The sequence below is a fragment of the Ornithorhynchus anatinus genome, chromosome 12 (assembly GCF_004115215.2).
Source record: "Ornithorhynchus anatinus isolate Pmale09 chromosome 12, mOrnAna1.pri.v4, whole genome shotgun sequence".
Taxonomy (NCBI): Eukaryota; Metazoa; Chordata; class Mammalia; order Monotremata; family Ornithorhynchidae; genus Ornithorhynchus; species Ornithorhynchus anatinus.
The window spans coordinates 1,716,155-1,732,159 of NC_041739.1; positions in this window are offsets into that span (position 1 = coordinate 1,716,155).

The window sequence follows — 16,005 nt, forward strand, 5'->3', positions numbered from 1 at the left end:
TTGGTATTTGTTAGGCGCTTACTGTGTGCCTCTAGAGCACTGTTCTAAGCGCTGGGGGAGACGCAGGGGAATCGGCTTGTCCCCCGTGAGGCTCACGGTCTTCATCCCCATTTTCCAGATGAGGTCACTGAGGCCCGGAGAAGTGAAGTGACTCGCCCGCAGTCACCCAGCTGACAAGTGGCAGAGCCGGGATTCGACCTCATGACCTCGGACTCCCAAGCCCGGGCTCTTTCCACTGAGCCACGCTGCTTCTCCCAGTGCTGTCGCTCGCTTGCCGTGTGACCTTGGACAAGTCACCTAACTTCCGGGCCCCAGTTCCCTCGTCTGTAAAATGGGAGATTCGGGGCCTCTTCTCCTCCCCCTTAGACTGGGAACCCCAGGTGAGACAGGAACTGTGTCTCTCATCTCCTTACATTTTTCTTGCGGCGTGTGAGCGTGTACTGTGGGCCAAGCACTGGGATGAGAATAATAATAAGAACGATGGTGGCATCTGTTAAGCGCTTACTTAGAGAGGCAGCGCGGCTCAGTGGAAAGAGCCCGGGCTTGGGAGTCAGAGGTCATGAGTTCGAATCCCGGCTCTGCCACTCGTCAGCTGTGTGACTGGGAGCAAGTCCCTTCTTTGTGCCTCAATTACCTCATCTGTAAAATGGGGATTAACTGTGAGCCTCATGTGGGACAACCCGATGACCCTGTATCGACCCCAGCGCTTAGAATAGCGCCCGGCACGTAGTAAGCCCTTAACGAATACCAACATTATTATTATTATTATTGTTATTCTGCGCAGAGCACTGTGCTAAGCGCCGGGGGGGGGGATCAGGTTGTCCCGCGTGGGGCTCAGTTTTAATCGCCATTTTACAGACGAGAGAACTGAGGCACAGAGAAGTGAAGCGATTTGCCCAAAGTCACACAGCTGACGAGTGGCGGAGCCGGGATCGGAACCCATGACCTCGGACTCCCAGGCCCGGGCTCTTTTCACGGAGCCAACGCTGCTCCTCTAGACGCGAGCTAATCAGTTTGGACAGAGTATCCCACGTGGGGCTCGGTCTTCATCCCCAGTTTACAGGTGAGGGAACCGAGGCACAGAGAGGTGAAGGGACTCGCCCAGGGTCGCACGGTAGACGAGTGGGGGAGCCGGGATTAGATCTGAGGTCTTTCTGACTCCCGGGCCTGGGTTCAATTCACTAGGCCGTGCTGCGTCTCCATTCTACGACCGTACCCGCACCGGGTTCTAGTAATTTTGCGGAATTTAAAGTGGGGATATTATGATAATCACGGTATTCGTTAAGCGCTGACTACGTGCCAGGCACTGTTCCTATCGCGGGGGCAGGCCCAGGGTATTCAGGTTGTCCCACGTGGGGCTCACGCTTTTAATCCCCGTTTTCCGGATGAGGTCACCGAGGCCCAGGGAAGTGAAGTGACCCGCCCACGGTCACCCAGCTGAGGAGTGGCGGAGCCGGGATCCGAACCCACGACCCCTGACTCCCAAGCCCGGGCTCTGTCCACGGAGCCACGCTGCCTCTCATCATCATCTTCAATAATGGGCGACGAGGGTATTGTTCTTATCCTGATGGTGGGGTTTCCTCTTTCCTTGTCAATTTGTGTCATCAGTCCCCTTCCCCCGCCCCTCCGTCCCCGCTCATTCTTAGGCCGTGAGCCCTTAATGATGATTCATTCGTTCAGTAGAACGCTGAACCGAGCGCTTACAGTGTGCAGAGCACTGTACTGAGCGCTTGGAATGGACAGATCAGTAACAGAAACGGTCCCTGCCCTTTGACGGGCTCACGGTCTAATCGGGGGAGACAGATAATAATAACGCTGGTATTTGTTAAGCGCCTACTATGTGCCGAGCACGGTTGTAAGCGCTGGGGCGGATACCGGCTCATCAGGTTGTCCCACGTGAGGCTCCCGGTCTTCATCCCCAGTTTCCAGATGAGGGGACTGAGGCCCAGAGAAGCGAAGTGACTTGCCCACGGTCACGCAGCCGACCCGGGACTCGAACCCGTGACCTCTGGAGAAGCAGCATGGCTCAGTGGAAAGAGCACGGGCTTTGGAGTCAGGGCTCATGAGTTCAAATCCCAGCTCCGCCACTTGTCGGCTGTGTGACTGTGGGCGAGTCACTTAACTTCTCTGTGCCTCAGTTCCCTCATCTGTAAAATGGGGATGAAGACCGTGAGCCCCACGTGGGACGACCTGATTCCCCTATGTCTACCCCAGCGCTTAGAACAGTGCTCGGCACATAGTAAGCGCTTAACAGATACCAACATTATTATTATTATTATTATTAAGCCCGGCCTCTTTCCACTGAGCCACGCTGCTTCCCTTTCGGGGGCCAGGGACTGTGTCTAATTATCATTTGGGCATTTTCTCCCCTTCATGTTCGTACACCGTCAGCGACTGGTATTTGTTGAGCACCCACCGTGTGCAGACCACTGTACGAGACGCCAGGGAGCGGACAGTGCAGTCGGTAGCCCCGACTCCTGGACCAGAGGGAGAGACGGATATTAAAATAAAAGACAGGTGGGGGAAATGGCAGTGAATAACATACCCTCACCCTTAATTAACGATGGTATCTGTGAAGCGCTTACTATGCGCCGAGCCCTCGTCTAAACACTGGGGTAGGTACAAGATAAGCAGGTTGTCCCACGTGGGGCTCCCAGTCTTCGTCCCCACTTGACAGATGAGGGAACTGAGGCCCAGAGAAGTGAGGCGACCTGCCCGGGGTCACACAGCGGAGAAGTGGCGGAGCCGGGATTAGAACCCGCAGCCTGGGACTCCCAAGCTCACGCTCCGCTGAGCCACGCTGCTTCTCTTGCATCTTCTCTCTCTCCGTCTCTCACACACAGACGTGGTCCGGCCCGGGGGTCACCGGGCGCCGACACGTTGTCACTTTCTGCCGTTCTTGATTTTCCCTTCCCCTCGGCCTCCCCGCCGCCGCGGTCGACGCGGGAAGGGTACGGAGGAGCCGACCCCGGGGAGGGACGACTATCGATTGACCGCCCACCGCCAACGTTATTACCATCACCCTTTGCGAGCCCGGCCGTTTCTCCTGGCGAGGGGAAAGGGTGGAGCCGGGGCGGGGAAGGAGAAAGAAAAGGCCCCAGGATCGAGGCCGGGAGCACAGAGGGCCGCATTTGTGTAATAATGATGTTGCTGTTTGTTAAGCGCTTCCTATGTGCCCAGCACCGCTCTGAGCGCCGGGGGAGATCCAGGGTCATCAGGTCGTCCCACGGGAGGCTCCCGGTCTTCATCCCCATTTGACGGATGAGGGAACTGAGGCCCAGAGAAGTGACTTGCCCGCGGTCACACGGCTGCCAAGTGGCAGAGCCGGGATTCGAACCCGTGACCTCTGACTCCAAAGCCCAGGCTCTTCCCCCTGAGCCGTGTAATCATGATTATTCTCATCATTTGTCTAATCGATTTTTTTAATCGGTTTTTTTTTTTAATGGTACTGGTTCGGCGCTTACTGTGTGCCAGGCACCGTACTGCTACTAATAATAATGTTGGTATTTGTTACGGTGCCAGGCACTGTAGTAATAATAATAATAATGTTGGTATTAGGGTGCCAGGCACCGTAGTAATAATAATAATAATAATAATGTTGGTATTTGTTATGGTGCCAGGCACTGTAGTAATAATAATAATAATGTTGGTATTAGGGTGCCAGGCACCGTAGTAATAATAATAATAATAATAATGTTGGTATTTGTTAGGGTGCCAGGCACCGTAGTAATAATAATAATAATAATAATGTTGGTATTAGGGTGCCAGGCACCGTAGTAATAATAATAATAATAATAATGTTGGTATTTGTTAGGGTGCCAGGCACCGTAGTAATAATAATAATAATAATAATAATGTTGGTGTTAGGGTGCCAGGCACCGTAGTAATAATAATAATAATAATAATGTTGGTATTTGTTAGGGTGCCAGGCACCGTAGTAATAATAATAATAATAATGTTGGTATTAGGGTGCCAGGCACCGTACTACTACTACTAATAATAATGTTGGTATTTGTTAGGGTGCCAGGCACCGAAGTAATAATAATAATAATGTTGGTATTAGGGTGCCAGGCACCGTACTAATAATAATGTTGGTGTCTGTTAAGCGCTTACTAGGTGCAGAGCACCGTTCTAAGCGCTGGGGGAGATCCAGGGTCATCGGGTTGTCCCTCGTGAGGCTCCCGGTCTTCATCCCCGTTTCAGAGGTGAGGTAACTGAGGCAACCGAGAAGCGAAGTGACTCGCCCACGGTCCCACAGCTGACAAGGGGCGGAGCCGGGATTCGAACCCATGACCTCTGCCTCCCAAGCCCGGGCTCTTTCCACTGAGCCACGCTGCTTCGCTAAGTGGATACAAGCGAATGGGGTCGGACACAGTGTCCCCATCCCCCGAGGGGCTCAGTCTTTAATCCCCGTTTTACAGGTGAGGGAACTTTGGGCCCAGAGAAGCGAAGTGACTCGTCCAGGGTCACACAGCAGACAAGTGGCGGAGCCGGGATCAGAACCCGTGACCTCCTGACTCCCAGGCCCGGAACAAGGGCACTTAAGCGCCTACTATGTGCCAGGCATTCTTCTAAGCCCCGGAATGGGCACAGGATAATCGGGTTGGACGGTCCCTGTCCCGCCGAGGGCTCACAGTCTTAATCCTACTTGACAGATGAGGGAACTGAGGCACAGAGGAGTGAAGTGACTCGCCCAGGGTCACACAGCAGACAAGCCCGTCAAAGGGCAGGGACTGTTTCTATCTGTTACCGATCTGTCCATTCCAAGCGCTTGGGACAGTGCTCCGCACTTAGTAAGCGCTCAATAAATACTAGTGAATGAATGAATGAAAGTGGCGGAGCCGGAATTGGAACCCAGGTCCTTCCGACTCCCAGGCCCTTGCTCTGCTAGATGGATTTCCTTTTCGATATCATCTGTTAAATGCTTACTATGTGCATTTGTCTCTATTATTTATTACCCTATTTATTTTGTTAATAAGGTGGATATCTCCTCGATTCTATCGATCTTGATGACGTCGTCTTGTTTTTGTTTCGTTGCTTGGCCGTCCGCCTCCCCCCCCCCCCCCCCCCGGCTAGACCGTGAGCCCGTCGTGGGGCAGGGATGGTCTCTCTCTGTGGCCTGATTGTCCATTCCAAGCGCTTAGTCCAGTGCTCTGCACAGAGGAAGCGCTCAATAAATAGGACTGAATGAATGAATGCCAGGCACGGGTGGCGATACAAGCTAATCAGGCTGGACACACTCCGCGTGTCCCCCATGGGGCTCACAGTCCTCATCCCCATTTTACGGGTGAGGTAACTGAGGCACAGAGAAGGGAAGCGACTTGCCCGAAGCAGCAGGCGGCAGAGTCGGGATTAGAACCCAGGTCCTCCGATCCCCCGGGCCTGGGCTCTTTGCGCTAGATCACACCGCCGCTGAGGACGATAGTGCTTAGTATGTGCTGCGTGCCGGGGTGGACGCAAGAGATCGGATGAGATGGTCCCGGGCTTCTCTAAGCAGCAGCCTGGCTCAGTGGAAAGAGCCCGGGCTCGGGAGTTGGAGGTCATGAGTTCGAATCCCAGCTCCGCCCCCTGTCAGCTGGGTGACGGCGGGCGAGTCACTTCGCTTCTCTGGGCCTCAGTTCCCTCATCTGTCAAAGGGGGATGAAGACCGGGAGCCCCACGGGGGACGACCCGATTCCCCTGTGTCTACCCCAGCGCTCAGAACGGCGCTCTGCACGTAGTAAGCGCTTAACAAATACCAACATTATTTCCTGGGCTTCGGAGTCAGAGGTCACGAGTTCGACTCCCGGCTCTTCCGCTTGTCAGCTGTGTGACAAGTCACTTAACTTCTCTGTGCCTCAGTGACCTCATCTGTAAAACGGGGATTAACTGTGAGCCTCACGTGGGGCAACCCGACGACCCCGTATCTACCCCAGCGCTTAGAACAGCGTTCGGCCCACAGTAAGCGCTTAACAGATACCAACGTTATTATTAAGCATAGAGAAGCAGCGCGGCTCAGTGCGAAGAGCCCGGCCTTGGGAGCCAGAGGCCGTGGGTTCGAGTTCCCGCTCTGCCACCTGTCAGCTGGGTGACTGTGGGCGAGTCGCTTCACTTCTCTGGGCCTCAGTGACCTCGTCTGTCAAATGGGGATGAAGACTGGGAGCCCCACGTGGGGCAACCTGATGCCCCTGAATCTCCCCCAGCGCTTAAAACGGCGCTCTGCACAGAGTAAGCGCTTAACAGATACCATCATTAATATCATCCCAGGCCGAAGGGAAAGGAGGCGGGCATCTCATCCCCATTTTACAGATGGATGAATAACAAACGTCCCGCAGGAGGGTAGTGGGAAGGCCAGGACTGGAAACAGTCTCTCAGTGGTATGTACTGAGCCCCTCCTTTTTTTAAAATGGTCTGTGTTAAAGCGCTTACTACGTGCCAGGCACTGTTCTCCGCACGGGGGTGGATACCAGCCGGTCAGGTTGGACCCGCTTCCCGTCCCCCACGGGGCTCACGGTCTGCACAGGGAAGCAGCGGAAAGAGCCCGGGCCTGGGAGGCAGGGGTCATGGGTTCGAATCCCGGCTCTGCCGCTTGTCAGCGGTGTGACCGTGGGCCAGTCGCTTCGCTTCTCTGGGCCTCGGTGACCTCATCTGTCAAATGGGGATGAAGACCGGGAGCCTGATGCCCCTGGATCTCCCCCAGCGCTGAGAACGGTGCTCGGCACATAGTAAGCGCTTGACAGATACCGTCGTTATTATTAGACCCCCCCCTTCCCCTCCATGGGGGGCAGGGAGGGTGGCCCAGGGGCCCTCGTCAATTCTCACGGACCGGAGGAGGAGCCAGGCTCGGGCCGCGGCACCCTCTGCCAGCTCGCCCTGCGGAGAAATGACCGTTTGTATATCTATATAATCATAATAATGACGATGGCATTTAATAATAATAATAATAATAATGATGTTGGTATTTGTTAAGCGCTTACTATGTGCCGAGCACTGTTCTAAGCGCTGGGGTAGACATAGGGGAATCAGGTCGTCCCACGTGGGGCTCACGGTCTTAATCCCCATTTTACAGATGAGGGAACTGAGGCACGGAGAAGTGAAGTGACTCGCCCACGGTCACCCAGCCGACAAGGGGCAGAGCTGGGATTCGAACTCATGAGCCCTGACTCCAAAGCCCGTGCTCTTTCCACTGAGCCACGCTGGCATTTGTTAAGCACTTCTGTGCCAAGCACTGTTCTAAGCGCTGGGGGAATACAAGGTGATCAGGTTGTCCCCCGTGGGGCCCACGGTCCTCATCCCCGTTTTCCAGATGAGGTCGCCGGGGCCCAGAGAGGTGAAGTGACCCGCCCAGAGTCGCCCAGCTGACGAGCGGCCGAGCCGGGATTCGAACCCATGACCTCTGACCCCCCCCCAGGCCGGGCTCTTTCCGCTGAGCCACGCTGCTTTTCTATATGTATATAGTTAGATATCTGTACACGTTGTTATCAGTGGTGTCCGTTAAGCGCTAACCCTGTGCCAGGCGCCGTTCTCGCCTCCGGGGTGGTTACGAGGTCATCGGTCCCCGTCCCCCAGGGGCTCACCGTCTTAATCCCCATTTTGCGGAGGAGGTAACTGAAACCTAAAGAATAATGATGATTCGTAATGACGATGGTACTCGTTAAGTGCCGTCCGTAGCAGTAATAACGTTGGCATCCGTTAAGCGCTTCCTACGCGCCGAGCACCGTTCTAAGCGCCGGGGGAGTTTTAATCCCCATTTTCCAGATGAGGGAACTGAGGCCCAGAGAAGGGAAGCGACTTGCCCGCGGTCACACAGCCAAGTGGGATTCGCCTACGCGCGCACGTGCGCACCCTCGCCCTCCCCACCCGCTCACCCCTCTCGGTTCTCGCACGCAGGGCCGAGGTGTCCCGGCTGCGAGCGGGGGGGACACGTCCCGTGCGGGCGTTTTTCGGGGCGGTGGGCCCCGAGCCGTCCGCGCTCTCCCCGTAGCCCCCGCGGGTGGCCGGCCGGCCGGTCGTCCCCGCGTGTCACCTCCCGGGGTCGGGGGGACCCCGGTTAAATCACGGGGGGGCGGTCGCTTGGGTTTCGTTTCGGGGCCGGAGGCCGCCGGGGGCCGCGTGTACCTCGGACGGAAGACGGACGGGGGCGGCTTGTGGACGCCGGGGCCGTCGAGGGTGATGGTGGGCAGGGCGTGTGTCTGTGCGTCCCCTCCCAAGCCCCCGTGGCACAGGGCGAGCGCTCAGCAAGTACGACCGACCGGATGAACGTCCCTCCGTCCGTCGGCGGAACGCGTCCGGCGCCCCGCGCTCGGGAGAGGAGGAGGCCACGGAGTCGGCGGACGCCTTCCCCGGCCACGGGAGCTCACGACGGAGAGACGGGACAGAGCCCGGCCCCAGCCGTTGGGTCCCCGCCCCACGCTGCGGCTCGGGGCCTGTGTTCGGGGGAGGACCGCGGTGGCCTTGGAGCGGGGCTGGGGGGCCCCGGGGGCCCTCCCGGCCTGCTGCCGTGCGGGATCTGGGGTAGACCCCTAGTCCTCGGGACCGTAAGCTCGTCGAGGGCCGGGAAGGCGAAGCAGGGTGGTGTGGCGGAGAGGACCTGGGCTTTAGAGTCAGGGGATGTGGGTTCGAATCTCGGCTCCGCCACCCGTCAGCTCTGTGACACGTCACTTCTCGGTGCCTCGGTTCCCTCGTCTGCAAAAGGGGGACGAAGACGGTGAGCCTCCCGGGGGACCGCCCGACGACCCTGTTTCTCCCCCAGCGCTTAGAACGGTGCTGCGCACATAGTAAGCGCTTAACAAATGCCAACATGATTCTCATTACCCCGGCTCTGCCGCTTGTCAGCCGCGTGACCTCGGGTAGGTCACTTAACCTCTCTGGGCCTCAGTTACTTCATCTGTAAAACGGGGATTAAAACTGTGAGCCCCATGTGGGACGACCTGATTACCCCAGTGCTCAGAACAGTGCCTAACACACAGGAAGCACTTAACAAATACTATGTTATTATTATTATCATTATTATTAATGCAGTGCTTAGAACAGTGCCTGACCCATAGGAAGCGCTTAACAGATACTAGGTTGTTATTATTTTTCTTAAACCAGTGCTTAGAACAGTGCTCGACACATAGTAAGCGCTTAAATACTATGTTATTATTATTAATGCAATGCTTAGAACAGTGCCTGACCCATAGTAAGCGCTTAACAGATACTATGTTGTTGTTATTTTTATTAAAGCAGTGCTTAGACCAGTGCTTGACACATAGTAAGCGCTAAGATACTATGTTATTATTATTAATGCAGTGCTTAGAACAGTGCCTGACACATAGTAAGCGCCTAAATACTATGTTGTTATTATGATTAATGCAGTGCTTAGACCAGTGCTTGACACATAGTAAGCGCTTAGATACTATGTTGTTATTATTAATGCAGTGCTTAGAACAGTGCCTGACACATAGTAAGCGCCTAAATACTATGTTGTTATTATGATTAATGCAGTGCTTAGAACAGTGCCTGACACATAGTAAGCGCCTAAATACTATGTTGTTATTATTATTAATGCAGCGCTTAGAACAGTGCCTGACACATAGTAAGCGCTTAAATACTATGTTGTTATTATTATTAATGCAGTGCTTAGAACAGTGCTCGTCACATAGTAAGCGCTTAAATACTATGTTGTTATTATGAATGCAGCGCTTAGAACAGTGCCTGACACATAGTAAGCGCTTAACAAATACTATGTTGTTATTATTATTATTAATGCACTGCTTAGAACAGTGCCCGACACATAGTAAGCGCTTAAATACTATGTTGTTATTATGAATGCAGCGCTTAGAACAGTGCCTGACACGTAGTAAGCGCTGTTGTTATTATTTTTATTAACGCAGTGCTTGACACATGGTAAGACCTTAACAAATACTATATTATTATTATTATTATATCTGACTTTCCCAAGATATATATTAGATCTATATTATTATATGTTATGCTGCATCCGCTTATTGTCGCACCCTCCCAAGCGCTCAGTTCGGTGCTCCGCACCCAGTCGGCGCTCCGTAAATACGATCTCCCGACTTACGCGGAGTCGCCCGCTGTGCCCGGCCTGTGAGAGGAGGGTCGTCCGTCGCCACCCTGGCTCCAAAAGATCATTGCCCCAGAATCCCACCAGGCTCCTGCCCGTCATTTTCATCACCGCAGCGTTTCGGGGTATTTTTTTCCTACGGTATTCGTTAAGCGCTTACTCTGTGCCGGGCACTGTACCGAGTGCTGGGTTAGGTAGCGGCTAATCAGGTTGGACACAGTCCACGTTCCCCGGAGGGCTCACGGTCTTCATCCCCGTTTTACGGACGAGGGAACTGAGGCCCAGAGAAGTGAAGCGACCTGCCCCAAAGCACGCGGCGGACGAGGGGAGGGGCCGGGATCCGAACCCGGGACTCGGCTCCCCGGCCCGTGGTTCCGGGGGCTTGGAGGGCGTCCTGCTTGGGTAGATCTTCCGAGGAGGAGGCGGTGCGGCGTTGGGGGGGGCGGGGGAGGCATCGGGATCGTACATTCCGAGCGCTTAGCACAGCGCTCTGCACATAGTAAGCGCTCGGTAGAGACGATCGAACGAGTGAACGGAGGTAATGGGCCGGGGCCGGTCGGGAAGCCGTCGGGGGGCCCGTCGGCAGCGGACACGCCGAAGCCTTTTCCTCCTCCTCCCCCAGGTTTGCCGGCCGAAGCACGGCTCGTTCTGCCGGTTTCTTTGTTTCCGTTCTTATTAATGTCGGCATCCGTTAAGCGCCTCCTACGTGCGGAGCACCGTTCTAAGCGCTGGGGGGGATCCAGGGTCATCGGGTCGTCCCACGTGAGGCTCCCGGTCTTCATCCCCGTTTGACAGACGAGGGAACCGAGGCCCGGAGAAGGGCAGTGGCTCGCCCACGGTCACCCAGCCGACAAGCGGCGGAGCCGGGATTCGAACCCGTGAGCCCCGCCTCCCGAGCCCGGGCTCTTTCCACTGAGCCACGCTGCTGGTGCCCAGGTCGTGTTGGTCAGCGGCCCCAGGTTCGACGGCTCCCACAGAAGTCCGCTGTATTGGACCACCGGGCTCCCATAAGGGCCTGCTGTGCTAGACCCCCCCGCTTCCCACAAGCCCCACCTGCACCCGGCCACTGGGCTACCACAGGCCCCTCCTTTACCGGACCACTGGGCTGGGAGAAGCAGCGTGGCTCCGTGGAAAGAGCCCGGGCTCGGGAGTCGGGGCTCATGAGTTCGAATGCCGGCTCCGCCCCTTGTCGGCTGTGTGACCGCGGGCGAGTCACTTCGCTTCTCTGGGCCTCGGTTCCCTCGTCTGTGTAAAATGGGGATGCAGACCGGGAGCCCCACGTGGGACGACCCGATTCCCCCGGGTCTACCCCAGCGCTTGGAACGGTGCCCGGCACATGGTCAGCGCTTAACAAATACCAACGTCGTCATTATTACTACGGGCCCCTCCTGTACCGGGCCACTGGGCCTATCCGTTCATTCGTTCCTTCAAAAGTATTTATTGAGCGCTTACTATGTGCGGGGCACCGGACTGAGCGCTCGGAACGAACGAGTCGGCAACGGATGGAGACGGGCCCCGCCGTCCGACGGGCTTCCGGACTGATCGGGGGAGACGGACGGACGAGAACGATGGCGATAGATAGGCTACCACTGGCCCCCCCCCCCGTGCCGGACCCCTGGGCTCCCGCAGGCCCCTCCTGTATCGGGCCACCGGGTCCCCTCGTCCCCCTCCGTACCGGCCCGCCGGGCCCCCATCAGCCCCCGCTTACTGGGCCGCCGGGCCCCCTCCGGCCCCGGCAGGCGAGTGGCGGAGCCGGAATTAGAACCCAGGTCCTTCCATCCCGCGGGACCGTGCTCTACCCAGGAGGCTACGCTGCCGCCCTGCTCTCCCCTCCCGCCCCCCCCATTAGTAATGTTGGTATCTGTTAAGCGCTTACTACGTGCAGAGCGCCGGTCTAAGCGCTGGGGGGGATACAGGGTCATCGGGGGGGTCCCCCGTGAGGCTCCCGGTCTTCATCCCCGTTTTGCAGATGAGGTCACTGAGGCCCAGAGCAGCGAAGCGACTCGCCCCCGGTCACCCGGCTGACAAGCGGCGGAGCCGGGATCCGAACCCACGACCCGGCTCCCGAGCCGGGGGCTCTTTCCGCCGAGGCACGCAGCTTCTCCCGTCGGATCCCGCCCCCGCCCCCAGAGGAGGGTGGGGAAGTGTCGGGGGCCCCCGGGGGCCAGCGGTCTCCCCGGATCCGGCCCGACTCGTCGGACCGGTTGCCGCCGGGGGCGTCCAGCCGCCCTCCGGGGGGGGGGGGGGGGGGGGCAGAGCGATCCGGGGGTCCGCCCTCCCCACCCCCCCGAGGGGCCCGGCAACGGGGAGGCCTCGGCGTCCACGCTTCGAGTCCACCCACGGCCGGAACCCCGGGGGCGGAGGGCTCACTCGTACTTATCGAGCACTCGGCCGTGTGCAGAGCACTGTGCTAAACGCCCGGGCGCGTCCAAGAGGACGATAAATCGACACGCCCCCCCCCCCCGCCCACGGTCTAGAGAAGCCGCGCGGCTCGGCGGCAAGAGCCACTTAGGAGGCCGAGGTCGTGGGTCCGAATCCCGGCTCAGCCACTCGTCAGCTGCGTGACCGTGGGCAAGTCGCTTCCCTTCTCTGGGCCTCAGTGACCTCATCCGGAAAATGGGGATGAAGAGAAGCAGCGTGGCCCGGTGGAAGGGGCCCGGGCCGGGGAGTCCGAGGTCAGGAGTTCGAATGCCGCCTCTGCCACCTGTCAGCTGGGTGACCGTGGGCGAGTCACTTCGCTTCCCTGGGCCTCAGTTCCCTCATCTGGAAAACGGGGGTGAAGACCGTGAGCCTCACGGGGGACGACCTGATGACCCTGCATCGATTAGACTGAGCGCCCGTCGAACAGCAGGGGCCGTCTCTATCTGTTGCCGACTTGTTCATCCCAAGCGCTTAGTACAGTGCTCTGCACGTAGTAAGCGCTCAATAAACACTATTGAATGAATTGAATGAATCTGCCCCAGCGCTTGGGACAGTGCTCGGCACATAGTAAGCGTTTAACGGGTACCAACGTTATTATTAAGATCGTGAGCCCCGCGTGGGACCACCTGCTCGCCTCGTATGCCCCCGGCGCTTAGAGCGGTGCTTTGCACCTAGTAAGCGCTTAAAACGTGCCACCGTTCTTATTATTAGAGGACTGCAAGGTCGGGGAGTGGCAGGAAGAGCTCAGCCGCCCCGACCATTTCCCTTGCGCCCACCTCACCCCGCTGCCCAGCCGGGCGGCCCACAGGGAGAAGGGTCAGCTGGTCGGTGATATTTATCGAGCGCTTACGGAGTGCAGAGGACTATACTAAGCGCTTGGGAGAGTCCGATATCCGGCACGTTCCCTGCCCGCAACGAGCTGACCGTCTAGCGGGGAAGACGGGCATTAATATCAATAAATCAATTACTGATATGGACCAGGAGAGAAGCAGCGTGGCTCAGTGGAAAGAGCCCGGGCTTGGGAGTCGGAGGTCACGGGCTCGAATCCCGACCCCGCCGCTTGTCAGCTCTGTGAGGGTGGGCAAGTCGCTTCACTTCTGTGGGCCTCAGTGACCTCGTCTGTCAAATGGGGATGAGGACTGTGAGCCTCAGGTGGGACAACCTGATTATCCCGTATCCACTCCAGCGCTTAGAACAGTGCTCTGCACGCAGTAAGCGCTTAACGAATACCAGCACTGTTGTCATCATTAATAGTGTGGGGGCCCGAGAGGGACGGCCCCCGCCTCGGTCCGCAACGCCCTACCTCCTGCCTCGTCCGGAGCCCGGGTAGAGCGTGGGTCTGGGAATCAGAAGAACCCGGGTTCGAATCCCGGCGCTCCGCCACTTGTCCGCCGGGGCTTGTGCGAGCCCAGAGGCTCAGTACAGAGGGAAGAGGAGGGGGAAGCTCTGTGGCCTAGCGGGTCTGGAAGTCTAAAGGAGCTGGGTTCTGGAGCCGCGGCGTGGCTCGGTGGAGAGCGCACGGGCCTGAGAGGCAGAGGTTTCTGGGTTCATTCATTCAGTAGTATTTATCGAGCGCTTACTCTGTGCGGAGCACTGGACTAAGCGCTTGAAAGGTTGGACGCTGGTGTTTGGTGTGCGATTTGATGTCGTACCGTTGTCGCGTTCATTCCTCCGTTCATATTTATTGAGCGCTGGCTATTCGTTCGATAGTATTTGTTGAGCGCTTACTGTGTGCAGAGCACTGGACTAAGCGCTTGGAATGGACAGTTGGGCGACAGAGAGAGACCATCCCTGCCCGACGACGGGCTCGCGGTCTAATCGGGGGAGAGTCGTCCCCCCGAAGAGGAGGCTGGGTTTCTGCACTGTGCATCATCGGATTGTGGCCTCTCCAGAAGAATAATAATGATGACGATGGCATCTGTTAAGCGCTTACTACGTGCAAAGCACTGTTCTGAGCACTGGGGAGGATACAAGGTGATGAGCTTGTCCCACGTGGGGCTCACGCTCTTCCTCCCCATTTTACAGATGGGCCAACTGAGGCGCAGAGAAGTGAAGTGACTTGCCCAGAGGGGGACAACCTGATGACCCTGTACCTAGCCCAGCGCTTAGAACGGTGCTCGGCACAGAGTAAGCGCTTAACGGATACCAACGTTATTATTATTATTATTATTATTATTAATCAGAGAAGCAGCGTGGCTCAGTGGGAAGAGCCCGGGCTTGGGAGTCGGGGGTCATGAATTCGAATCCCGGCCCCGCCGCTCGTCAGCTGGGTGACTGTGGGCGAGTCACTTCGCTTCTCTGGGCCTCAGTGACCTCATCTGTAAAATGGGGATTAACCTTGAGCCTCACGGGGGACAACCTGATGACCCTGTACCCACCCCAGCGCTTAGAACAGCGCTCGGCACATAGCGAGCGCCTAACGGATACCAACGTTATCAATCGGGGGAGTGGGACGGACGAAAACGCCGACGACGTCATCGCGATAGATAGAGTCGGGGGGACGGACGCCTCGTTAACAAAATAGCCGCCTGCCTAACGGGAGGTTCCTACCCCAGCATTTACCACGGTGCCTGACACGTAGCAAGCACTTTAAAGGCCAGAAAAAGCGGGAAGGGGGGTGGTGTCGAACAGGGAGGCCAACAGGCTGCTCGGTGTTGGAACGGTGTCCTTCCTGTTCTGCAACCCCGAGCTGCCTCGACACCCCTCCTGTTGGGCTGTTTGTCTGTCGGTTGTTGATTTACCCGTTGCCCCGGGCCTGTTCTTTAGACCAACTGTCAGGTTTAACTGGGGCCACTTCTCCCTCCCGGCCCGCCGCCCCCTCACTAGACCCCCCCAAGCCCCTCCTAGGCGTCCTCTTTTCATCGATCGATCGATCGATCAATGATATTTATTGCGCACTAGTCCCCCCCCCCCCCCCCCCAGACCGTGAACTCCTCGTGAGCGGGGAACGTGTCCACCAACTCCGATACGTCGCACTCGGCGCGGCGCCCCGATACTGAGGAAGCGCTCGGTAAATACGACCGACGGTAGACTAGACCGATAAACGCGACTGAACGAAGAGAGCGATGGATACGATCGACCGAGTATGGACTAGAGCGATGACGATGACGGTGGTATTGGTTAAGCGCCGACTCTGTGCGGTGCGCCGTTCTGAGCGCCGGGGCGGATACGGGGTCATCGGATGGTCCCACGTGGGGCTCACGTGTTTTTAATCCCCATTTGTACCGATGAGGTCACCGAGGCACAGAGAGGTGGAGCGGCCTGCCCGAGGTCACACAGCAGACGAGTGGCGGAGTCGGGATTAGGACCCGCGACCTCTGACTCCCAGGCCCGGGCTCTTTCCACGGAGCCACGCTGCTCCTCTGTGGGTATCTGTTAAGCGCTTACTCCGTGCAGAGCACCGTTCCGAGCGCTGGGGGAGATACAAGGGTCGTCGGGTGGTCCCACGTGAGGCTCACGGTCTTCATCCCCATTTTGCAGATGAGGGGACCGAGGCCCAGAGAAGTGAAGTGACTTAATAATGTTGCTATTTGTTA